The following is a 26,959-nucleotide window of genomic DNA, read 5'->3' on the forward strand; positions in this document are numbered from 1 at the left end:
CTGCGACTGTTCGACATGTAATCAGGATTTTTTTGAATTGCATGACGACGGTTGCAGAACCTCTGTGCGGGGGGCACAGAGAGATTTGACGGTTGCAAAGGCTATGCATCAGAAACATAAAATGGCCTTTAATGGCTTCCCTGTTTAGTTTTTAAATAACTATTAAACTCAGAAGTCTTCTGTATAATTGTTGAGACCCCAACATCAAATATCTGTATAAAAAAAATAAATATTTTATGTAATATTCCAAGATTTTAGTTTCTTTAGCTTTAAATACACTAAAATAACTACTTTAAATACATAAACATCTCTCCTTATGTGACTTTTCAAACAGAAATAAATTGTTTTTTATTATATTCACATTTATTTTTGAATGCACCTGCATAACAACTCATGGCATGTTCCTACACCTAGGCTGTCCCCTAGATGCTTGTCTGGATGCAGTTTAGAAGAACAAGAGGAAGAAGCAACCTCCTCTGTGGGTGACCTACATGCTTCTCTTGGGTCACAGCACAGGAACAAGGAGAGAAGAAGAGGTACTGTCCTCAGGAGGAGACTACTGTCCTCAGGAGGAGGCTGCTGTCCTCAGGAGGAGACTACTGTCCTCAGGAGGAGACTACTGTCCTCAGGAGGAGGCTGCTGTGTTGTGGTGCAGATTATGAAACCCAGCCACCCCCCTCTCCACTACTACAGCTACTGGCTGTGCTGTTAAACACACAGAAAACCCAAAACAATAAAAAAATGTTTCTTTAACAATAAAACTATTAAATAAAGCGATATTAAAAGTTGATCTAATCCCTTTTTAAATTAATTTTCATTAAACAGAACACTCTAGTTTCTTTTATGGTTTTTATTTTATGTTGCACACGCGATGAGTCATAAAAGTGACTTTTAGTCATTGAGATGATTTTTGGAAAAACCCTTTTTTTTTTTTGCTTGTTTGTTTGTTTTTTACTGTATGTGGAAAGTTTATCAGACACTTTTTCTCCGCAGCTGTAAACTAAAATCAGCAACAGACCGCCCTGTGTCAGTAACAGCGGACACACACATAGTGGTAAAACTTCTCCACTACCTTTACTGATACCGAAACACAGCAGCAGCAGCGGCAGCCTCTATTATTCATTAGAAATTGCTTAACGCTCTTATGCCGGTGTGTTTCCCCCCCTCGGCTCCTTTTAAAGAGTTAAACATAAAAAATGAGCCTTACCAGATCCAGGTCCGCCGGGGGTCCACTGAGAAACATGAGGGGGGGTATTTAAACAATCCCGTCGGCAACAGAAAAACAATCCGTCCTCGCTCCCGGAGCCTTTGCCACACAATGGCGCTGATAGGAGGAGAAAACAGCCTCCGTTCACTGGAACGCCGCTGCCTTCAAGGCCTGTCGGATTCACCGGGAAACAGGCGCTCTGTTTTAATTCCGACGTACTTATAAGCGATCAAACATCACCTATTCAACGATTCTTAAGACGTATGATAATTAATAACTATATATAACACTGAATTGAAATAAAACAGAAATGCGATCTATTTTGAGGCGTTTGGTTTTAGTTTCTTTGGTGAATACACAATCAAAGAAAAAAACGGACAAACAGCAACTCATTTGTCACTAGTTCATTTAAATAGTGTTTAGTTTCACTCAAACAACAATTCGGATCCTTTAAAATACTTTATTTTGATTCGGTTCTGATAGGATTTATAAATCTAGGTAGGCAAAGGAAATTTACGGGGATTCATTGAAAGCAGCAGGAGCAGCTGAAACCGAGCAGCTGCTCAGAGAGCGAGAGAGAGGGTTTTGGCTCCGCCCATTTTCAAATGTGTGTTCACTGACACGCACGTTCACAGTGACAAACTCAGACGCATCTATTTTTCTCATTTTGTAGGTGCAGCTCTACTGGTCGATGATAATCAGTATCGAATTAATAAATTAATAAAAATTTTAAAAAGTAATGAAAAAAAACTCTAATTTATTATTATTAATAATGTGATAAACAGAAAAAAATAATTAAAATGATGCTATTATATATTATAACAAGACAATGTTAATGTTATTTACCAGATAAGAGTTATCTACAGACAAATGTCTTAAATTCCATTATTTATAACATGCCTGATTACCTAGAGAAATGAATCAGAAATGCATACTTTATTAATATTACTAGCTAATATTTCACAGTTATCCTTAATTATTTTAATATTAAAACATGTATTCCAACGTAACTAAGCAATGAAACACTTAATAAAGTATATTTTCTTTTTAGAAGAAGCCTTTGTTGGATTAAGAAAAAAAGTAACTTACAAATTATTACACAAACTAATCCTTGAAAAGATATAGCTATAATAATTTAAAATTTTCAGGATTTCCATCTTTATCTCTGTATTTTATAAATCACTGACTAATTAGGGTTAGTTTTTTTTAGTATTATTATTATTTAAGAAGTTAATTAAAATTCTATTGTTAATTTATTGTTAATATATTTAACTAGTAGTGGCACCTTTGGCCCTTCATGAGGGATGTAATATGCAACTCTTTAGTTCATACAGTACATATTTTTGTCAAATGCTCCACTTTTGGAGTTACAGTTATGTGTATAGTGACCACAGGGGGCAGATAAAAAAAAATTCTCACTTATTTCCTTTTTATATATTTTAGCTTCAATGATTTTCCTTTCAAAACTGTGACGGACAGATGAATTGAGCCGTTAATGTCTTTATGTAAAAGCAACTTTAAAACATTTTTGGGCATCAGAAGGTTCATCAGCAAATTATGATTTCAATACAACATAGTCTTTGCACGGTTTACTTGGGGTTTAATTTTGGCCTGTGTCTCTGTCCAGCTGTCTGATGAAAACAGTAGTGCTGTGGGCTCCCCATAGAAATGGCTAAAATCGCCATAGAAACCACACATTTTTTGATTTGTAGGTTTGTTTTTTGCTCACCAGGTTTTGTTTTCTTTTTTAATTATTCAAAAAAACTTGAAATACTTAAAAGAATAACAGAGGGAATGTTCAAAAGAACATGCATTTTTTTGTAGCAGTGCATATTTTAATTGATCAGATAATCTTTAAAGATTTTTTACTTAATGGCTGAGCACTTTTGGAAACATTTTTGGAGGTGATAGTGGTGTGAATTTGCAAAAATTAGGTAATCGAAGCATATCAATATAGATGTTTAATGATACAATTTAACCCTGAAATTTTAAAAATGACAGTATATTGGAATTTGTGTGACAATATAGATCTGAAATACCTAAAAGGATCTTTTTGTTGCTATGCTGCGGCTGAGTGGGAGCAGCTAAATAACATGGCTCTTGGTCGTTGTGCTGCAAGCTAATGACTGGGAATTTAAGAGTTACATAAGAAAGACCATTAAATGGAAGATTTCCTATAAAAAAAATAATTTAAGATCCACTTTGCCACATTTTGTATTAATACCTATATAATCTAATAAGATATCATAAAATTGATAATTTGAAATGATACAATTATCGTCTAATTAAATGTTCAGATATTTGAGAGTACCTAGTGTTTAGTGCATTAGATTCAGATTTTTTATGTTTCTAATGTATGGTCAAGGACAAATAACAGCATGCTAATGTGTTCAAACAGCTTCTCTAACAAGATGTTCACAGTGGTGAGGTTCTTTATAACCAAATCTCATCTGGCCTCCTAATATTAACAGATCTTGGGAATGATCATATTTTCTGGTCTCTTTTTTTTAGAACTGCCCACAGCTTCTCAATGCAGTTACCTTCAGGGCAGTTTTGTGGCCATGAGTCCAAAATATTTGGTACCGCTAGCTGAAATATCCCCAGATAAGCCATGGATTTTTTCTGGACTCTTGGTAGAAGTTCCCCTATAGGTTCTGATCCCACTATTTTCATAACACCGTTCTTGATGAATATTTGGTTTAAAAACCGTTACTTTGGGGGGGAAATTAATGCACCAAATGGTTGCTTTCAGGATTCATAATTGTTTAATCCATGGACTGATGGCGGCTCATTCTTCTTCTTCGGACAGGTGTTTTTTTTAGTTGTTTTTTTTTTTACTTTACCAAGCAATCAGCAGAAAGATTTATCTGATAAGATAACTGAGCACCACTCTTCTGCTCTCCTTCCTTGTCCCTGCAGCAGAACTTCAATCTGTTCATGATGTTCCTCTTGGGATTAAGTGGTGTCTTTTCGACTCTTTTTGCCAAAAAGTTTCCTCCCTCCCATATTCCAAACAGGTTTACACCCCCTACTGCAAATGCTGAACAAGCTTTGCATAGGGTGACATTATGATTTGGTCCTGGAGATTGCTAGACACTGGGGTTCTTTTCTGTAATTTATCCTCTCACGTTTGAGTAATGGGTAATCCATAAAACTATTCGTTTAGCTACTAAGATTAGCAGCTGTTTCCTGCATGTGAAGCACAAAAACCTAAGCTTCATAATTATGGAAACAATATTGTAAGCATAAACATTTTGAAAAGAGTAATCCACTGTTTTTTTTTATTGCTTATTTAAATTATTTGATAGTAATAAGGCAAAAAGCGGTTTAAAATTACTTTTTTCCAGGTGTTTATTATCCAGTGAGGGGTGATAAAATATGTCATTTCATTTTAGTCCAATTAAATTGTAAAATTTATGACCAGAGCCAGACAGGAATATGAAGTTATTTCAAACAACAGAGTTGGGAATATGTGAGTATCTTTAATAAGTAAACTGTTTAGCTTTAGCTAAACCAGCCTAACTTGGGGTTGCATTTACATTTTTTTATATTTTTTTTTGAGTGAATGCTCATCTGATTTTAGGTCTGCGTTCATCTCTTTGGACTCTGAGTTGACTCATGAATGCCGAGCAGAGAGAAGGGATGGCTCTAAATAAAGATTTCAGGTCAAAAACAGGAAATGGCTCAGTGAGCAGGGAGGGCAGGGCCATAGCAACACCAACTGGAGAGCAGCGCTGACAGATTCCCTCCCTCCTTCTAGCCCTCTCTCTCTGCCTCTGTCTATCTTATTTATTCCTTGCTCTTCTTTTAGTTCCTGCTCAGAGCAGCAGCCACATTTGACCACACATTCTTTCTCGTTTCTCCAAAGATGTTGGAAATAATGCCACCGTTTTCGTTTGTCCTAATCTCCCTTCTCCTTAGCATAAAACTATGAGTGTGATCCTGACTCACGGTGAGGCAACCACTCTCACTCATCGTTCAGAGCATGAAGCTACATGCTGCTTTCCACCATCACTATGTTGCACCTTTTGGTGGTAATGTGCTGGACTGTAGTAGATCCGAATTAGATCATCCACCATTCTGGTTCCATTTATATTCACAGTGGCAACAAGTTGGTTCGTTTTTTCTTTTTTTAGATAATCAAGATCTATTAATGCATGCGGACAGACATATCCCACCGAACACAGTTCATTCCTGATAAGGTTTCTGAATTTGTCTTACTAGTCTTACAAATCTGTGTGAGCGATGGTCTGATTTGGACGGCATCTGCAGATCATCGATGGGTGTATAAATGGAAGTGATGATCAGACAGATTTGCTTCAAATTAAAATGCACAAACTGAGAAGATGCAAGCTTTTAAAAATAAAGTTTCCCTCACAGAACCAAAGAAGTTCAGCAGTTACACTCCAGGACAGGATCCATGCGTAGCGCTGCTTTAATTGTATCATTTAAGAATGCCCCGGCGGAATTATGTATGTATACACTCGAATGAGTGTATACATACATAATAATACATTTTACTGACCATATTTGCCTTTTTCTTAAGATAACATCTGGACAACATAAGAATTATAACTGTCTTTTTGTTTAAATGTGTGCAAAAGTACTCCTATGCAGAAGATCTTGATGCTGGAGTCAGTTACTCCTTTGTTATTATTTCCAGTAGAAAGTAGATCCCTGCCTCAGAGCTTTCATGTGTTTTTATGTTACTCCTTCCCATCTTCTTAACTTCTGGTTGGTTGATCAAACAGGAAGAAGCTACGGAGGTTTCTGCCTGTTCAAACAGTGCTTTTCCTTTCCATTGTTACCTTGTGCTTGTAGAGGGTGACATCAAACTTTTTTAGTGGTTGGCATAGAATGAGTCTGAGAATCCATATTTTCTGTTCATATGACAACATAGAAAGGGAGGTTTTCAAACATTTACATTAGAATCCCTTCTCCAATTGTGAGAGAAAACGTGTGCCACTGTCTGAAGAAACGCAACAAAACTTTTCCCTTTTGACCTTAAAATGTTGTGTAAACAGGGCCTGAACTAAACTTGATGTAAATTGATCTGATTCAGAAGATATGACTGGATTGTACAAAATGGAAATTGGACAAATATGAAATGAGTCTGAAAGGAACTGCATTCTACTTAATTAGAAAATAATTCAACCTGTTTTTTTTTGGTAAACTATGAAAGTTAAAACAGAGAGACATCCACATGTGTGTGATGGGAATATTAACACGTTTGGACTAGGGCGTGGCACACAGGGCCAACATGGAGAGGAAGAGGAGGGGTATGGGGCCAGAGAGCAGAGGCAGGGAGGGGAAAGGCTCCAGCCAAAAACACCCAGCTGCTTTCTTTCCCATTCTCTCTCTGTCTCCCTTTGTCCCTACCTCCTCCTATTCTCTCCCTTTGTCTCTCTACAAGTCTGTTTATTGGTGTCCATCTTTTTGCCGTCTGTCCCATGTGCAGCTGTTGCCTCAGTCACATGGTAGAAAAATAACCAATTAACTGCTCTTTGCTTCCAATAACATCAAATATTTCTGATAGAAATATGCACAAAGGCAAAAACAAAGAAATTCAGAGAATGTTGGTGTCTGCTCCAAATTTTTACTCCTAAACAAACATAGCCTACATGCACCATCTTTCTTTCAATATAATGTAAAAACATGAAATATTGTGCACATCAAAAGTTCGCCTAGTATTTCTATTCAGCTACTCTTGAGTCAATATTTTGTAGAGCTATCTTTTGCTTAAGTTAGACCTGCAAGCATCTGAAGACTGAAAGTTTTTACTATTCATAAGTTGGACTATGAGCCATTTCAACATATGAATTGAATTTGATCTAAATGATTCAATTGTAGCCCTAGGTAAATGGTTGTTACTCCTATCTTTTTCTATGGAAATAGTGAGTCTCACAGTAATCGCTGAGGGGTCAACAAAAAAATATCACTGACAGACCAGGAAAAAGTGAGAGGTTGGAAAAACTTAATAAAGATGAAAGTGTCTGAAACTGACAGAGTTGTAACAGGCAATGCAACACTCATGCCACACCAATGGGTGGTGCAATAGCTCTTCAACAATGTAAAAGAGGATAGAAAAAGGAAGGAAGAAGTAGGCTGCATACATCGAGGCTGAATCCAAAACCACCCCTAAGCACTAACCCTTAACTAATAAGTGCAACTCCCTCGCAGCTGTGGAAGGTGATTGAAGGTGGAGAGGGGTATAAACGAGAATGGCTTCTTCCCTCCAATGGAAAAAGAAAGCAGTCGTTACTATGGCAACGCAGTGACGCCCCATATGCGAGGCTGTACATAAAATTAAACATTTGCCCCCTTCTTATAACAAATGTATACGTTCAGATAAAACTATTTCAAAGAGGACCTTCCATTTTGGAATTAATTCCGTTTTTCTTTTCATATAGTAACTTGTGATTTTCTCTCAGTGTGACGAAGATGCAGCAAACCAGCGGAATTTACATTTGGCAGAACGTGTTTCCTACGCCACCAGGTCACTGTACACCTGCTGCCGAATTCCAGACAGCCTACAACTGATGCAGAATCGCTATGTAAGGGCTGAACTCTCCACTCGCCCTACCCACTACGTGGTTTGGGACAGCACTTAATGTGGCGGATCCTCCGCCTCAACGAGCAAATGGAGGGTTAGTGCTCAGGGTTAGTGTTTAGGGGTCGGTTTGGGATTGGGCCTGAATGCAGAGGAGAGAAAAAGGTCTAACCATTGCTGATGATGAAGGAGCAACAAGTAGTAACTGTGTAGTCTGTTTTAGGGCCACCTCTTAGTAATGGGAGAAGATTGCCATATACACTCAAACCGGATGGGGCCTTAATCCTCTGGACCAGGACTAAAAGTTGTCCTGTTGACTGATTCTAAGGTCTTAGCACCAGATCTCCCCAGCTTCTCCAGCATTACCACAAGCCTTCTGGCTGCCTCTCTGATTATTGCTTTTATTACTTAACCTGTCAGCTTAGATGGAGTGTAACTTATTAGTGATGGATTAAACAAAGCTCTTTGAGATGTTTATATCATGAAACCTAACCTCACCATGATATAAAGTTCTCTACAACTTACTAACGGAATGATCTGTTGTTTTACAATGTTTGTCATTCTACTTTTCATTCACTACAACAAACAAACCTGTGAAACCTTCAAAGTAGAGATGGAGTTCTGCAGGACTGAACTATAGAAAGGTTAATTAATATGGACTATGATGAGAAAAATTACAGAAAATAAAAGGTCCATATTTTACATTTGAACATAGGTGTAGGCTGTGTTCTAATATAATTCTTTTTTATAATTTGTCAAAATAAAGATTCGAAATGAACACTGCATTTAAGTGGATATCAGTGTAAATAGTGCCTTTAGTGATCCATCCCTACAGGTTTGTTATCTAAAAACATACTGAAGATTAAATTTTAATCCTAAAAGGCAGCATGACCTAATGTCACAATATATCTCTCTCAGTTGAGATAACCGGCACCAGAGGGTTGCTTCAGGCTCCGTTACAACCTTGATAGACTGTTATCGAAACAATGCCATGGAACCAACTGCTCACAATTATCTGCTCAAATGGACCAGTGTGAGATCAGAAATGTTCAAGTTCTAGACAGTGAAGCGGGGCAACACGTTGCTGTGGGTTAAATTCTTTAATTTGTTGCAGAGGGAAGTCTTCTGAAAATTTTTTCAGTTACTATAGATGAATGGGCATTGTCTTATCTCAGGAGATGGAAGACAGGACACCATGCTATAGTGCAAAGATATAAAGAGAATCCCGATGGTACCAAGAACCAGTTTTAGCCTTGACAGCAGGGAAATAAAATCATGTTGCCATTAAACCAAAAGAATTCATGAGGTCCTTGTCCTCTAAGCATCCTTTAGATCCTCCTCAGCAAAATAGGCCATAGAAAAGAACCTAGCCAAACCTGGTCATACTTTTAAGTATGGTTCTGCAGATATTTCTACACAAATGCTGAACAAGTCAGTTTGATTATCTTTTTGATGCTTTACCAGTTTTGTAGCCCATCCCGCTATCCCTGATCTAAGGATCTCACACATTATTGTGAAAACGTCTGAAAGACTGAAGTACCCTACAGAAACCAAGCAAGCCCTTGTTTCCTATGTCATTATATGGCATGACATGCTTGATTCTATTTAGGGATTGGGTCAGTTATCAGTGAACAAGAGGCAGGGCATACTGCCTTTACAGGACAGAACACAAGGCCATTACAGGGCGATCAAATGCAAGAAATGAGACAAGCAACCATCATGTGAAAACAACACTGTCTAAGCAGAGTACCTGGAGAGAACCCAAGCATGAATCAGGATATTATGCAAACTAAGTGGGAACTTTTTGAACATTGCTTTCTGCAGTATGACATCTGTTCTAAAAACCACCCCACGGCCCAGCACTTACACAACTAAATATTGCAAAGCAGGAGGTAATTTTGGGCAAGGAAGAGGCAGGGTTCATCTCCAATGGGTAATCAGTCCATCAGAGAGCTTACATGTACTATTTAGGACACTAACTCTAACTCTTCCTTAGAGCAAGTTGGAACTTTGATGTATGGACTCAAGGGGAAAAAACCTGCATTACCATGCAAATCCTACACACATGCGCAACAAATTCTGCAACACGATGCTCAGAACTGTACCATTGTGAAGCCCTAACACAACTACATAAGGAAAAGTTGGGGATTATAATCCTGGTTGAGTGGTTACTGGGCAAGAGGCAAGATATATCTTCAACTGGTCACCAAATCATCAAATAGCCAAGCCAATACATCAAAAAAACAACTATTAATACATAGAATTTGGGAGGAAACCTCACACTTCCAGATACAGCAAAGATGGAGGTTGTTTTCAATGAACAGGATATACCTTTCTGGTCATCAATGGATTGTTGTCTAGCAGTGCCTACAATACATTTAAGACAATCCAGACTGTTTTCATGGGTTGTTCCAAGATGGTGGAATGACCTACCAAGCACTACAAGAACAGCAGCGTCCCTTTCCATCTTTAGGAAACTCTTAAAGACCAACTTCTTTGAAGAGTATCTCTTATTCTAACTCAGATTTAGACTTAGACTCAACTTTATGTATCCATTGGGATTAAACCTTTTGGGAAATTCTGGTTCCAGTAGCTTATACACTTGTACAAAGAGTTAAAGCAAGATGCCGTTAAAGATAAAAAATACAACAGACAATATAAAAAGAGTCTCTCTTACCCATAACACTACCCCTCTACTACTCTTTCTGCACTTCCCTCTCTTTCTTTGCTGTCTCCACTGATTCTGATTAGGGATTTCCCTCTAGAGATCTTATATTGAGAGATCATATTGATGATGACTGTAAAATTGTGTCTACTTTATAAGTCTCTTTGGATAAACGCATCTGCTAAATGCATAAACATACCTTGGACATGTCAACAGTCCATCACAGGACTAACACATAGCGTACAACAAACAAGCTTTTACTTAAACACTTGTCAGTCTCAACTCCACCCCAACATAAACAAATAGAAATTTGTGATGCACTGACTGTAGGATTAAACTGGAGTAAACCAATGCATGCATGGGATAACAGCCAAACTCTACACAATAGGATTTCAGCCAGTAATGGCTTTAGAAACCTGAAGGCTTTTATTACTGTGAGAATAACTTGGCTTGCATGTAAGCCTCTGACAACTGCATTGAGTAAAGTTTTATATACAATGCTGTATCTTATTTCACGCCATAATCCCCAATTAATGGCATTCTTCTTCCTAATAGTAAAGAAGTCTGTCATGTGAGTGGAATCTGCTATTATAAAACATCTGAAATGATACATCTAAAATATTTTGTAAGTGTTGAGAAAATAAAGTCTAGTTTAATAATGTATATGCTTTTTGACTTGTCTTCTGCGCCTCTGTATACATAACACTTGTATAATTATTGTGTCTTCTGTGCAAATAAATTTAAGGATACAAGGAAACCCCAAACATAAATGAGAAAGGGTGCTCCATGCAAACTTTTTAACCTTTGAAGATTATGACCTAAGTCTTGCCTAAGAAAATGAGAGCAAAAGCCAAACAGAGAGACACAGAAAGGGAGGGAGATGTGTTTATTCATGACGGGTAAGACGCCTACTGGGTCAGGTGACTTACAGGAAAGAAGTTGTTGTTTTCTTTCTCTTTCTCTCCGTTGCTCAGTTTCTGTCCTCTTTACCTTCTTTATTGTTTCATAAAAGTAAACCTCCCAGACGAATTGCTAAACCGATTAATCAATGGGCAAATCTAAAATCAAGCTAGAGCTTATGTAAAAAAATGCTAGATCATGAATTATTTTGTTTGAAAAAAGAAAACGTTTTCTATGAAGTGGTAACTTTCAGTGCATGCATTACGGTATAATAACAATGTTAGGGACAGAATTTTGTGTTCTGCTTTGCGGTTTTTAGGCATAAAAGATTTACAGCATACATAGTGTATGTGTGCAGACATTAGAAAAACTGGTTGATGAGACACATTCCAGTCCAACCAGTCACCATAAGCTATGCTGCACATAAAAAATAGATCGCTTTGTGCCCTGCAGAAAGAGAAAAACTCAACATAAATGTTTAGCTCTGCCTTGAATGGTTTCGGTACAGTTGTAAAGAAAATACTAGTAACAAAAGTAATACTAGCAGCAAACATTAAGAGCAGTAGTAATAGTAAATGTGTTAAGTTATCCCCTGTTACAGACTCTCACCCACACATACTTTTGATGTCTTGCCTTCAGCCATAAATTCTGCAGTTTTAGGGTGATTTTTTTCTACTGCATAAGTCAGGCCAAGGTGCACAGCATACTGCAGAGAGACACTGTAGGCCAAAACAGGAAGGTCATTAATCTTCAACAGAAAGCGAGCCAACTCAAAAGTCATGGAGCACAAGGAAGCGGGGGCCGCGATTCAACTCTAGAGATTAACTGCTTATTTGCCCCTCTTTTCTGAAGTTTTTCAAAATTCAAGGAAACTCTTTCCAAGCCTACTGCTCATGTGAGTCACAACACCACTAGTTTGTACTTTTTCAATGCATAGTGCATTACAAATGCTAAATAAAAGACAAGCCAGAAAACAGAAAAAAAATCAACAGGTTAGAAGTAAGTCAGTAGTAATTTAGGCCTAATTTAAAATCCTTTTTGGAGCTTTCTTTTTCACAATACATCTATCTTTTCAATTAGCAGATTACCGCAACTGAGTCATTACGCCGATGTTTCCTGTGCTATAAGTAACTTCTAAAATCACTGTTTCAATCTAAAAGTAGTGGGGACACCTGCACTATGTAGAGTCATATAGAAACAGAAAAAAATAATAAGACACATTTCAGAAAAAGCAGCTATAACCGATAACAAGCACAAAACTCCTTCAACTTCTGCTGACAAATATATGGAGCTAATTTAATTACTGGTTGCTATGGTGATTCCCTCCTTTTCTGTAGCAGGATAAAGGTGCAGCCTACAGAACCTAACCTTGTCATGCTTTTTTAACGCTTTATATATGCAAGGCTAAAGGGACTCCAAAATGAAAAACTGCACAAAAAACCTGATCTGAAATAAAATGATCAGTGTTGGGACAGAAGAACTTTGGAGTCTGGTGTGACTGAACAAAAAAAAAAAACGCAAATCCTGCAGCTGTTAGGAACTCACTGTGTGAAAGTAGACAAAAATCCAAATGCATCGATTTATCATTTATACATGTGCTGGAGAAGCTGTGGGCATGGAAGTAGTTTAGATCAAAAAGGTTTCTTAGTCATAGTTTAACCCATGCTTATAGAATTTTTGACATCATCAGATGCTAAGCGAAATGTTTGGTGATGAAATTTGACATAAAACCATAAAGCTAGAAGGATTGTCTGAAACCAAATAACATTGCAGTAGTGCAAAAAGCAACAAAGTGGACAAAAATGCAAACATTTTATGTATAAATTGAATATGTAAATAACATGTAATTCATTTGACCTACTTGGGCTATTTCTTTTAAAATATCAATGACAGTTTTAGTTACATTTTTCTTTTCCTGGGGCCAAACATTTGTTCTGTACACTCGAAAATCCTGTTTCCCCTCACTTGTCTCTTTGCTTTCAGCGGGATATTCATATTTTCTGAAGAAAACTTGGTAGTTTAACATCCTGAAACCTTATAGTATCTTCTTTCGTCAATGTAAATGTTTGTCTTTAACTACTTTTTGTTTGTAACATTACCTTCAGACCTGGCTGGCTTGGAATCACCAATATACCTTTACCCCACACATGAAATTATTTTAGATTTTATACGCTGTCTATTGATTTAACTGACTGTTCTCCTGAATAGACCGTTTTTCTGCAAATTAGCCAGCTGCTGGCTGAAAGCACCATCTTTTAATTCTAATTATGAGGTATTTGTTTAAGGAAAATAAACTACGGTATTGAAAGTTCTAATTAATTTTTTTAAGTAACAAATTTATGCCATTTTTTTATCAGCCATAATATCATTTAACTATGAGCTTTTATTATGATATATGATGGTTTTTGCCTATATTTACCTTGAAGAGTCTTATCTTGCAGTGGTAAATTAAGTTGATCATGAGTTGTTTTTAGGTTGCATGACTAATAAAGAGTTAATAATATTATCAAGAACCATTAAAAAAATTAGGCAGTATTTTTGGTACCCAATTAGAAAATAAGTATACCTCTGAAAGTGTCTGGCTAACCCTTAGCTGAGCTCCATATCTGCCACAATGAGGAGCTAATTTACATTTTAAGGAGTGTTTACGGCATTCTAGTACAAAATCTTAAATAATTTGATTAAAACTCCTATCCTAAAGCTCTTTTTCTTACGTTGGCCGAAAATAAAAACAAACATAGCAAATGTTAATAAAACGTTAGACAAGAATAAAACTGTAACACATGGAATAGTAAATTTTGAGCTATTTTTTCTAAACTTCTTACAGATTGTTTGATTCTTTGATCTGTGAGACATTTTCTTGACCATAAAAACTGATACTAAGACTGATTTTGTTCATATGAGCTGGATGGATCTGAATCCAGATTTATTTCTTCAACATTAATCTATTCCATTTTCGCATTCATGCCATTCATTCCAATAATATCCTTTTTTTTAAGCATACCACTTTAAATGTTTACAAGGATTAGAGTAATTTAATTTTTGACACAATTAAATCATCATTACACTATATTTTTACGCTTTTCTTTAAAAAACTGGTATGTTTTACTTCAGGTAAGCACATAGCCATAATCTCTAACAAGTCTTTGCCTACTCCATAGAAAGTACTGAGCTACTTCCTCTCTTGCTGCTGCCCTCCTACACCAGGCCAGACTGGCTGAGTCAGCTCCGCTGCTCTATCACGATTCAGTCTGACACACTTTCCCTCCCCCTGCCTTCCCTCATGAATCTCTTCATTCACTCCTAGCTGTGGTCAAAACTCCTCTGTTTTCTCTGACTGCACTCTGCTGCTTTTATATGTCTCATTTGGACGATGCATAAACATCCCCCAAAAGATACTTTGTGTCATTCTCCTCTGGTTGAATCCCTCGACCCCCTCTGTCCTGCCTCCCCCCCTTTACTCCCTCCCACCCTGCTGGCTGTCTTCAGGGCAGCAGAAGGGAAGTGAATGGCTTCAGCCCTCCCAGCTGGTCCCATCACCCAGCAACTCACAGCAAAACAAAAGAGCACACACACACACACACATAGAAGGCTACCGGTAGTTAAACTGCACACACACACATAGACGGGTTGACAAGCAGATGAGTTTCTGCATGCTCTCAGTCATTCGTAGACAGATATGCAGATGCATACACACACTCACAGATGTACATACCCGTACCCCCACCTTTGCCCTTCCAAATTTACATCAGTCCCCCATCCCATCATTCACCCCTCCCAGCACCTTTTCCAGACACCCGGCCCTTTGTCCGCACTTCTCTCCCTGCGTACAATAAAGACATATGAACATGTGTTGGTCTGTGAAGAGAAAAAAAAAAAAAAAGGAGCCAGAGCACAAAGCCTGCAGAAAATGCACAATTTGTATTAGTGGTTCACGGATGTTCACGTGTCCAGGAAAGTGCGACCATGCAGCAAAACAAAGCTTGTTTTTGAATCTGTAAAGCTGCACTTGCAGAAACATGGATGAATATGCTCTTTATTTAGCTCATGATGTTCTCGCACCTATCCTCAGTTGGGAACAGATCATTCCCTTATAAAATGAGACCTCTGCTCATTTCTAAGGTGTGTTATATAAAAAAAAAAAATGATTCATTGCCATCATTGTCATGTGGACTAATTGCATAGTCTTTGCTGAAGTATTCACACTCCTTGATTCTTGTGACTATCTTTAATCTTACAGAAACACTTTGTAAAATATTTTTTGGTGCTTCTGATTTTGCCAACTGAAAAGAGGCATTTCCTTTTTTAACAAATCAGATCTGAAATATTTAGTGCACTTTTGGATTTAGCCCACACTTTGCATACTTTTTAGACACACGATTAACTTCAAGTCTGCTTGCACATCTGGAGATTGGAGAATGTTTACCCAATGTTTTTTTTTTCTTTCTTTTTAAAGCTTGAGTCATATTAGAATGAGAGGATCTATGAACACATATTCTAGCTATAGCAAAGGTATTTTTTTTTCTGACTGCACCTTTAGGTTCACAGTCCTGCAGAAAATTGTGTTTTTATGATTTCTATCCAGAATTGCCCTGTTCATAGATCTAGCAACGTACCTGCTAATAAATAGCATGGTGCCACCACCGTGTTTCATCATTGACATGCTGCAACAGCGTAATGTTAAGGCATAGTTTTATGCCACACAGCAGTTTGCATATAGGTCAAGTTTTGATTCTATTTGATTAGAAAACCTTCTTCCTCACGGTTGTCCCATAGAGTGTTTGCTGAAAACTCAAAACAGGACCTCTTGAGGTTTTTTCCAGATTTAATAAGCTGCATTTATGGTTACTGTTCTTGTTCCTGTTTGTCACTCTAGTAGAGCGGTCATGATTTTTCCTCCCTTATGTTTGCTAAAAACCCTTTGCTGAAAATCTGCTTTTATACTGAGGTTGAATTGCAGATATTGGGACTTTTGCAAATTACTTCAATTAGAGTAAACAGGGGCCTGAATAAAAACACACAACACACCTGCTTTTGACAATTATTGACATTTATTCATTTTTTGCTCTCTTTTGCATATTGCTATTAGCTCTTTAAGATATGTAAATATATATAAATACATATACAGAGAGTTACATATGTATATATTAATATTTTTAGTGGGGATCGTTGTATACATATAAATATGTTGTTTGTATCCCTGGAGCGTGTAACAAAGAAAATTTTCCCCTGGGATCATTAAAGTATTTCTGATTCTGATTTCTGTTTGTTTCCTAAAAGCAAGATGATGTATTGTTTTTATAATTTGATGATTATGATAGATTGCCTACTTTATGTTGGTCAAGTCCCAATAAAATACACTAAGTATGAAACTGTGCAGGATACAATCTAAATCAAGAGTATGAATACTTTTTCCAGACTCTGTAAATTGAATAAAGCTCATTGTAAACTCAGTTCCATCAATCCAAGCTTAAACTATTTTGACAGATAATTATCTTTATTAAATCCCCACAAAAAAAGTGGAGGTGTATTCATGAACTAATCAAGCCCCTGTAACTTTGCTACCGTAGCTCCGGGCTCAGGGTATGATGCTCTGTTACCAGAAACAGCCTCAATCATTATGCTGCACACATCATCATTCAGTTGAAGAACCCAAACAATAATCTCACCACTGACACAGATATCAGCATTTTGAATGGCCGCCAAACTGACACAGCAGTGTATAACAAAGTATATAATCATTAGGTCATAATGTTAGCTCTCTCTCACTCTTTTAACAATTATGTTTGGCTGAGGTTTTGTTTTAATGTGAGAAACATACGGCTGCCAAAGCAATACTTACTGCTAAGAAAGTTCCACTGCTCTAAGAGGAACAGAAAGTGAGAGTACTCTCTCATAAACATGGACTTTGAACACACTTTTATTCATTATCATACTTTCAGTTTTAGAACCTAAACATTTTAGGTCATATACCTTTGACATGTGGTAAAATGTGTTCCTTGTAATTATTTGTATAGAAATACCAGCACATTTTATCAAGGCTGATGTTTGTAGCTGTCCACATTGATCAATCAAAGGACTTTTAGGGAGATATGACAGCATTATGGTGCAGAGGTGTTTCACTACTAGCAGTACTGGCTATTGCATCTAAATGAGATCAAACGCTAGATAGCTCAAACTTGGAAACAATCAGGTCTTTAAACTGGAAAATGATCCTAAACATACATCACAGCTGGCTTTATGTTACAATAAAACAGGGATGTACAGTTTTACTCACATCGTCGCCTAAAAATTTATTCGAGTAAGAAAAAAAGATATGGGCACAAGTGTGAGTAAAGATTTCCCCCCTATTATTCACATTTTACTCCTGAAATAAGTCATGCTTGATTTAAATGAGATATCATTCATATTTTAAGAAAGGGAAGACATTTCTAAAAAAGTCAAACGGTAAAATTTGTGTGTGGAAATTACTCAGGGAACCGGTTACGAGATGTCACTGTTGCCTTACAGTGTGACCCATCATATATTGTGACCCAAGGGGGCACTTACACTCAATCTATCTTAGTCTATCTCAATAGACTTCTTTAGGCATGAATTCTGTTAAGTTATTAGATAGCAAACTGGTGAGGAGAATCCGTCACAGCAGGAGCTTGAGTGACAATATAAGGCGGGTTTGAGACTTTGGTGACAACAAATGCACCTATAGCTCTGAGTTTAGTGTCTTCAACCAGCAGTGAGTGAGCGAGCCCCTCCCTTCCCTCCAAAACACTGCAGCTGCAGCTGCAGCCCGTTTCTGCAGCCAGAGGGAGAAAAGCAACTCTAGTGTTTCCCCATTAAACAAGAGCCACATGTACAAAGCTAGACTGATGCTCCCTGAATTAAAAAGTTGGATGTAAAAATAATATTTTTCGTGATTTTTTTTTTCTTTGAACCCGTCCCACTAAAATAGATCCTCCCTGCTAGCGATGCACGATATTGGGATTTTGGCCGATATCCGATATGCCGATATTTTAAAACTCATGTAGCCGATAACCGATATCGATACCGATGTTAAAGCTGGACAAAAATAAGTAGTCATTGAAAATAGCAGTTTTGTTATCCATTTCTGACACTTTGAAAAATAATAAACTCAAATATATTTTCATATGCTGATATCAAATATTTTTAAAAACGCGGTATCGATCTATTTTACTTTCAGAATCTCGTGAAATTTCATCGTTCTGTTACAAACTCTCGTGATATTTTGCAAATTCTTGTGAGATTTTGTTAGTAAAATAGATCGATACTGCGTCAATATATCAACAATTAAAAATATGGCAAAATGTCGTGAATTTTCAGGGGATTTCGTAGCATAACGATGACATATAGCAATATTTCATTAGTAAAAGAGATTGATATGGTGTTTTTAAATGGCGATATATCAGCATATGAAGATATTGTGATATTTTAATGTATCAATATTTTTTCCCTCGTCTTTAGAAGTTTTTAAGTCTGTAAAAAATAAGTTTTTGAGGAAGAAGAAGAAGTAGTATTTTTTTATTTTTTTTAGACTTTAGAAACTCAGAAGCTGATCAAATATCGGGTTAAATATCGGTGGGGTGGCCGATGTCCAATATTCAGTTTTAAGGCCGATACAGGCCGATACCGATAGAGGGCCGATTATATCGTGTATCCCTACTCCCTGCATTTAATTCATACACAACTTCTTCCACTGTGTGCCTTACCCTACTGTACTTAACTGCCTTTAAGTTGATTTTGATAAGATAAAATTGATTTGAGTTGCAGTTCAGGTAAAAATAACCTTCTGGAACACAAAAAATGTTTTTTATGTTGAGTTTTAAATGTATTTGGACTATTTTCAACCTCTTTCTCTCTTGCTAATGTTTATGTAGCTATAATATTCAAATTATGTCATTGCATCATTACCCCTTGCTGTGCTCATAACAAATACTGGTGAGAACCCTGCCATGTAGGCCGGGTCCTTTGAAGACCTCAAAAACAATTAAGTCTTGAAGTGATCAGCTGTGAAATGAGTCTTCTGCAGCAGTCCTGCGCTCTCACCTCTATGTGACTGAGGTGTAACCCTGCGGGTTATAGCAGCATAACCCACAAGGCACAGACCTATGAAGTCTAAACATCATCTCTGTTAACATCATTTAGTCCGATATGCAAGTTATTTATCAGAGGGAAAAACAAATCTTAGAAAATACTAATTGATATGGCATCATTGTTACTGGTCTTACAGGAAAATAAGTGCAATCGCCTTATTACCAAGGTTAAGGTAAACCCTGATAGATTATTATTTAGATGAAGATATGCAGTCTTTATTTAAATTTTTAATGGGAGATATTGACAAACATAACATGCCTCCAGCATTTAGTGCTCTGATGAGTTTTAATGACACTGCTTAAAAGGTTAATAGTTCAAATCAGATTGGTTCCAACTGTTCCTTGCCTTGATTTTGAGAAATAACTTATATTGCAAAGGGCAGAACCAGGTGGTCAATTCTGAATTTGGGACTGGAAATCCCCATTTGAATAAACACAGCCTCACGAAACATAAATTATACAGGTTAATTTTATTTATTTTTTTAAAAGGGGTCTTATTTAAGAAACCTAAGAGCGCATCTAATTTTTCTTAAGCACTCCTAATTTTTTTCATTTGGGAATACTAGTGCTCGTGATAAAAAGCTAAGCGTACAGCCCCGCATTAACAGCCTGACATGACATTCCTGGAGTGGCTTTTCCAAGGTTTCCGGTGTGGATTCAAACTTTTGCATGTATTTAAATAAACATGCATACAATACAGAGAAACATACTGCCAATGGAAGTTCCTCTTAAAACCTCCTACTAACATGCATCATTTTTCGCTGTTTGTTAGACTCACCAGTTCCTCATCACCAGAAACTGATAGTGATAACATGAGTGGAGGTGCACCGTTATGGAAGGAACTGCAGAGCACATGCTCAGTGTCTGCTAGGAGAAGTGTGTGGGAGGGGGTATTCCAACAGAGTACATGATGTAACAGAGTACTACACAGGTAGCGCAGCACTGAGTCACTGCAGAGTGGGAGCTAACATGATAGCCTCTCAAAGATTCCTCATGACTTAATGTGTGAATGACTTAATGTACATCCATCTATGCATCATCCATTATTAATGCTGCAGGTTTTCCTTTGGCTTCTCTATCATCTATGAACGCTGCTTTAATCGACATCTGATCCCACGACTCCATAGATGTTTCTGCACACGAGCATGTTTGTAAACTCAGTTAATGGGCCTTAGTTCCAAACTTGTTATGTCTTGTCTAGACAGGATCTCTAACGCAGAACAATATTTCCCTTAACACTGGACACTTAGTGTGCTTTAACCACATGTGGATAAAATACTACAGAGAGCAAAGGATGAGCAATTTCTCATTAACTTCTAAACAAATATTGAAACCAGTTTTCATGCCTGAGAGGTTTTTTCTGCATAATATGACGTAATTCTACAGACTGACGATCTAACAAAATGGAATATAAATTATTGGTCATAAATTATGCAAAATTCATGTCTCAGATCGATGAACTGCATACCAATCCTTTGACTAACAGCTTACTTAGCGCACTCTTTCCAAAAACTATGAAAGTATGCATTTTTAGAGCATATACTAAACCACTTATGTTTCTATAATACAGGTATCTGTCTGTTACCCTGTGGGGTTCCTCAAGGTTCTATTGTAGGTTTCTTATAGTTCTCTTTTTACATCCTTCAATGAGTTTGTTTCATTCACTCTTTTCTGAAATCTATCAAATCTATATGGAAATTCAGATGTATGTTTCTTAAATCCCATCAATAAGTGACAAAGTCTAACTTTGATCAGTCACTGACTCAACTTCTTTCAACAAATGTCACCAAGATAGAGACTGACCGGTGCGCTAAATACAAAAAAAATAGTCTAAGGGAAATATTTGATTCCATTTAAGGCTTAACTTTGTGTTTCTCTTTTAAAGAAACATGTCCGGGTAATGATAGGTGGTTTCCCTTACAGATCTATAGAAAAATATTTACAAATTTGTGTCATTTGAGTCAGACTACTGTAATGCATCATCTGTTTTATCTGATCTATGCCGTTCACAACAAAAAATACCTTTACATATTTTACAATGCCTTCTAAAAACTCATTTTCCCTGAATTACATGCTGATTTATCTGTAAATAAAATAATACCCAATGATTCTTTCATGGCATCTATTTAATATCTTACATAGAGACTCAAAAGACTGCTTGGAAAGGTGTAAATTAAAAATTGGCAATGGATTTCTCTTTGATAAAGGGTTTATCTAAACATCATGAGGGTAAAGGAGAAAGTCAGGAGTTAAACCTTTCCTGCTGGGCCCCCTCGCCCCCTCCCCCAGTCCTCCTCCAGACCAATGTTGGATAAAAAAACAACTCATTATTTTAAGAAAGAATAAACAACCATCCTGCAGATTCCCATATTGAAATACAAATCTATGAGTGGTGGTGTTATGAATTCAAACAGGGAGGCCCACAGCACCACTGTTTTGTTGTTTTTATTTCAAATCAAACAACAAACTAAAAGTGTTCAAGCCCTGACGAAGCTGTTGCAGTTTTAAAAACAGTAATAAATTAGGCTATATTTGATAGAAGTTTATGTACATCACAACTGAAATGGTATAGAGTGTATCTTTTTTACATTAAGTTTAGTTCATTTAGAAAATGAAAATCAACACATGAAATCTAATGGAAGTGAAGCTAAGTTTGAGCGTGGGCCTCCAGCGTTCCATGGTGATGATTTGACTAAAAACATGATTTCCTTTAGATCTCCTGGGCAATAGAAGAAATAACTCTGATTGGATGCATACATTGTGCATGCTTGGAGAAACTGGGCTCAAATCAGCTGATTTCAATACCTTTCTGAATATCTTATTCCGTCTTGACCCTTTCATATCTGGCATAATCACAATTTAAACTGAAGATCCAATGGTAAATCTTAGAAATTTAGAATAAAATAAATAAAAATTTAGAAATACTGAATTTCATTTGTTTATAAAAAAAAAAATAGGATCAAAATACCAATTTAGTCCTTCATGATAAAACCTATGTACTATTAAATCATGGCAGACCCACAAAACCCCAAAAACAGTAAACATGTGGCCACGTGCCTTTGCAGAAAATAATGATCAAGTTTCTCCTTCTGTTTTTTATTGCATTAGAAGATTAATCAGAAAAGGTGTTAAATATCTTTTTTTAAGTCTTTAAATCACTTTGTAAACCTGCTACCAATGCAGTTCTCTTGTATATAGACCAAACATTTGACAGCAGCCATACAAGCTACACACAACCAAGGAAGTGGTTCCGCTTTAAACCGCGAAACAGGAAAAAACTAATCAAATCTAAATGAAATACAACTGTATTTAAGGAGAACTGGGTGTTGTACACCAAATTCTAGCTATAATTAAATCGATTGTGGAAAGTAATGACAATATTTTGTTGTTGCTGATAGGATTAAAAGTGAAAACAGTGTGATATTTGACCCTCCAGCCCCTTTCACACTACAGTTTTAAAGAGATTAACCCAAACACTCTTTGGACCAGAAAAGACCGGCTCCCCTGACCTGTAGGTCCGTGTTAATGAGCTTCCGCATGTTGAGAGACTGAGCAGAAGGTCAGGAGCTCAGGTCCAGCAGGTAACAATGCTTACTGTGCAGGAGAAGCTGAAGGAATAACTGCCTGCTGGCAGAAAACGGTGAAATAACAGCGGCTTCATACGGAGGGATTACTGTGTTCCGATACTATCATCACAACCACTCTCCCACTGTCTATTTATAGTTCAACTGTCTCCCTTTCGTTCTTGGTCTAATTCTCCACATTGAAAGCCAAGTGCATTAAAAGAGGAAGGACCATAACAGACAGAGAGTCGAGAAGAAATACAGGACCTGTCTTATGAACAGAGCTCCAAAAAAACAGAAATTTCCCCCTGTTGCATTCAAGGACTTACTAAACCCTCCCTACATATCAGCACCCGTCATAAAAGTTGGCAGAAAGCTTTAAGAGAAAGTCGACTCATACATCAATTGCAAATCCCTGAGAAGTGGATAACAGTCTGAATAAATCTGGGTGAATTTATTCAGAGGAGAAACTTCTTGTTAAGAGTTTCCATCCACTTATCTGATTGTGGGGTAATCTTAGCAGGGAAACCCAGAATCCCTTCGTATGGTGGCATCCTTAACATATTCTAAGGCCTTCCCAAGTCAGATGAAGTATATCATCCTGCCTGCAAGTTCTGGGTCTAGTCCAGGTTCTTCTGATTGGTGCAGGGCCCAGAAAGCCTCAAAAGTGAAGCTCTTATGAGGAATCGTGATTAGATACCAAAATCATCTTTCTGACCCTTTTCAACACTTAGAAGCACCAAGTTTACTTCAAGCTACCCTGTTCATGGAGCTCCTCACCCCTTAGAATAAGTCCAATCATTCTGAACGCAGGATCTTGTTCTTTTGATCATGACCCATCTCGCTAAAATTAAATACTTTCTTTTTCATCTAAACGCTCGATAAGAATGTGCTCATTTATTTACTACCAAATCCTTGCATTTCATGTTGTAGAACCTTTTGTAAAATAGTACACTTCAACATTGCCTTTTTAAGGACTTTGAGAGAATATTTTCTCTATACCCAACACATCAGAAACCAGGATCACCTCTCTTACAGCACAAAGGTCCCTAGACTTTCACTCTTTTTATTATTTTTTTTTTTTTTTTTATGAATACCATTGGACACTGATTTGGGAGTCTATATTACATCTGGGAGGTTTACACTTCAGCCAAATTCCAGATGTCTTTGATTTAATGCTGTAGCAGCCATGACAAAGATGACCAAGAATCTTCACAGGTATGTTTCTTATGGATAGCTCGCCAACCATCTTTTTGTCCTTCAATGGGATTGAGATCTGGGGACTGAGATGGCCATGGGAGATGTCTAAAACTGTCTGGGTAACCATTTTTTCTTGAAAGCAACCAGACCCACAGCATCATAAAATCCGCTTTTGTTGCACAGTAGACCTCACTGAATTATTTGTTACAAAAAACATGAAAGGCTCAGTATCTGACTTAACCTACAGATTCTTACCTTTGCTATGGTAGGACAGAAGGGTGTCTTTCCATGTCTGGCATGTAGATAATATCTAAGGGTATCCTGGAGACCCCGTAAACACAAAATGTATGCTGTAGTCCTCCAGCAGCGATCTTTGGAGATTCATTTTACCTCCCTTCTCCTTCGTCTCATACGTTATACTTTAGGTTTTTCTTCAGCCTTGTCAGATTTCCAGATGTTTTGAAAGTGGTAACTGGTGGTCTAATCATAGATAAAAGCTAGTTTGGTGAATGGGATTTTTCTTGCAGAGTTTCGTAACATACGATGATCAACATGGATCTGTCTTACTTTAATCATTACCTCTTTTTGTTCTGATTTTCTCTCTTTATGACTATTTTTGCTGCAACATTCTCCTTTTTTACATTGATTTCATGGCTCTGGATCCTTGCTTTTCAGCCTGTTTGTTGTATCCCTTTGGGGAACTGACTTGAAGGTATTACTTATAATACTATACAGTAAATGTGGCAATCCGCACCACACATGCTTCAATATTGCAAGCTTAACTTTAAAGACGCAAAGCTGGGAAGACAGAACTGACATAAAGCAAGGGGCTAAGAGGATTGCTCGTATTTTATAGCCAACTATCTGTCTAACACGGGGCATACACTGTACGATTTTTTTCCCCTTTTCGGGGGCTGATTCTCTGGTCTTGCGAGAATTTTTCGATTGGACCGAGTTTCAGCTTCATCGTGCGTTGGGAAGTATACAGGCAGTAACGAGGGGTGATCAGCCTCTCAAAAATGTTTTAAATTCAGTCGGCCATCGTAAGGGGTTCGTGGGTAAATCCTGCTGTTGAAGCAGAGCTACGAGCGTCTATGAGCCAATTTACCAGAACCTCAAGCACTGTGCATGTGCAAAAAAGAGAGTTCTTCTTCTTCTCCCAGATTGATGAGGGATCTCTCAGTGCTCAGTCTGACGTGTGATTTTTGGACGTGCAGTGTGAGCAAGTAGATTGAATTACAGTGTCGGACCACACACTGTGAGCACATGTATCATGAGCTGCGAACTTTTGAACCCTGCGGTTTCGTCGCACAGTTTGAGCTGTAGCTGCGTGCAACGATTGAAAATATCGCACAGTGTATGCCGGGCTTAAAGGGCGTAAAAAGACTGCCGCTCAAGTTTGTGGAATAAAATTGCAAGTCTCTGCAAATTTAGCAAAGAATGACTGAATTTTTATTTAAAGTTTGTTGTGAAATCACCAGAAAGGGTCTGTTAAATGGTATGGTCTATTGTCTATCCTACTTTGAAGGCAAACAGGCCTATATGTATAGACGGGGCTGGATTTTACAGCTGCTTTTTGTATCTCTGCTTCTGTCTCCTTGAACCCCAGTCAGCCTCAGCAGATGGCCGCTCACCCTGCGCCTGGTTCTGCTGGAGGTTTCTTCCTGTTAAAAGGGAGTTTTTCCTCTCCACTGTCGCTACCAGCATGCGTAGTGTGAGGGATTGCATTGGAGTCAATGAGTTGATGCCATCAATTGATTTTCCTTAGATAGAAAACTTTAAATCAATTTGACCGGATGATCTGCTGAACTAGAAAGTGCCTTGAGAGGACATGTGTTGTGAATTGGCGCTATATAAATAAACTGAATTGAATTATTTGTCACGTCGTTTATAACTCAGATGACGTCACAGGAGGTCATGAAAATACCTGACTCTAATCAATTTAAAGAAATAACAAAATCACTAGAAGATACAGTAAGTGTTGTATAGTTGATATTCTCACAAAAAATTTTTTTGCCTCTGTATAAAAATCATGGATGGGTTGTTTTTAAATACGTGACAATGATATAGCTGCGTCCTGGAATGAAGAGAGTAATGTACAGGGCTGCTGTTTCCATCTACCAGAGCTGTGAGCAGGAGGTAGGCAAGACCTGCGACACCTTAATCTGGATTATCGGCAAAATTAGAAGCAAGGGTGCTCCTGTAATCCCACTGACAAAGGTTCATTTGTGTCCGTCTGTATCCCCGGCAGTCAACAGGCCTACCTAATGGGTCTGCAGTCCATCATAGGGCCAACACAGAGATGTATGACACAAACAATAGTTCAATCACTATAAAAGCAGCTCCATATATTCAAACACAGATATCAGACAGCTGTGATCCCCACAGTTGATGTTCCCTCCTGAAAATGGACAGGGCTTCTGGCATGATTATGGGAAAGTTAGAGCAGAAACGACTCTGATGTGCTGTTTACAAAAACACCACACACAAATATGTTCATCTGAGGCAAAAAGTCAGGAAGAGCATTTAGCATCAGGAGACAGTCTGAGCTTTAGGATGAATCCCTTACATAATACAGGCGGCTGCAGCAGCACTGTGTCAGTAATCCTCTGCTCTTCTCCTCAGCTTCAAAGCACAGCAGACAGTTTTCTTTTTCAGGTCCGAAATCATGGCTTCTTTGCCTTTCAGAGTAAAAGATTCTCTTATTTCCCAGAATCAAGTTTTAAAAAGATGGATTGATGGATGGATGGATGGATGGATGGATGG

The 26,959-nt window shown here is 37.5% G+C and overlaps 1 protein-coding gene across 2 annotated transcripts in view; it reads right to left on the minus strand.

Annotated features, from left to right (window-relative positions):
* The window catches only part of sertad2 (SERTA domain containing 2), a 46,869-nt gene that overhangs the window by 18,854 nt on the left and 1,056 nt on the right, over positions 1-26,959 (minus strand). The window contains exon 1 of one of the 2 annotated variants that reach the window (XM_015369945.1): positions 1,208-1,315. The exons of the other annotated variant lie outside the window; for it this stretch is intronic. The gene's annotated coding sequence lies outside the window, so the exon portion shown is untranslated. Of the gene's footprint in view, positions 1-1,207; positions 1,316-26,959 lie in introns of those variants that run through there. 2 annotated transcript variants of the gene reach the window in all.

Source organism: Cyprinodon variegatus, unplaced genomic scaffold, assembly GCF_000732505.1.
Source record: "Cyprinodon variegatus isolate N-32 unplaced genomic scaffold, C_variegatus-1.0 Scaffold40, whole genome shotgun sequence".
In the NCBI taxonomy this organism is placed as follows: Eukaryota; Metazoa; Chordata; class Actinopteri; order Cyprinodontiformes; family Cyprinodontidae; genus Cyprinodon; species Cyprinodon variegatus.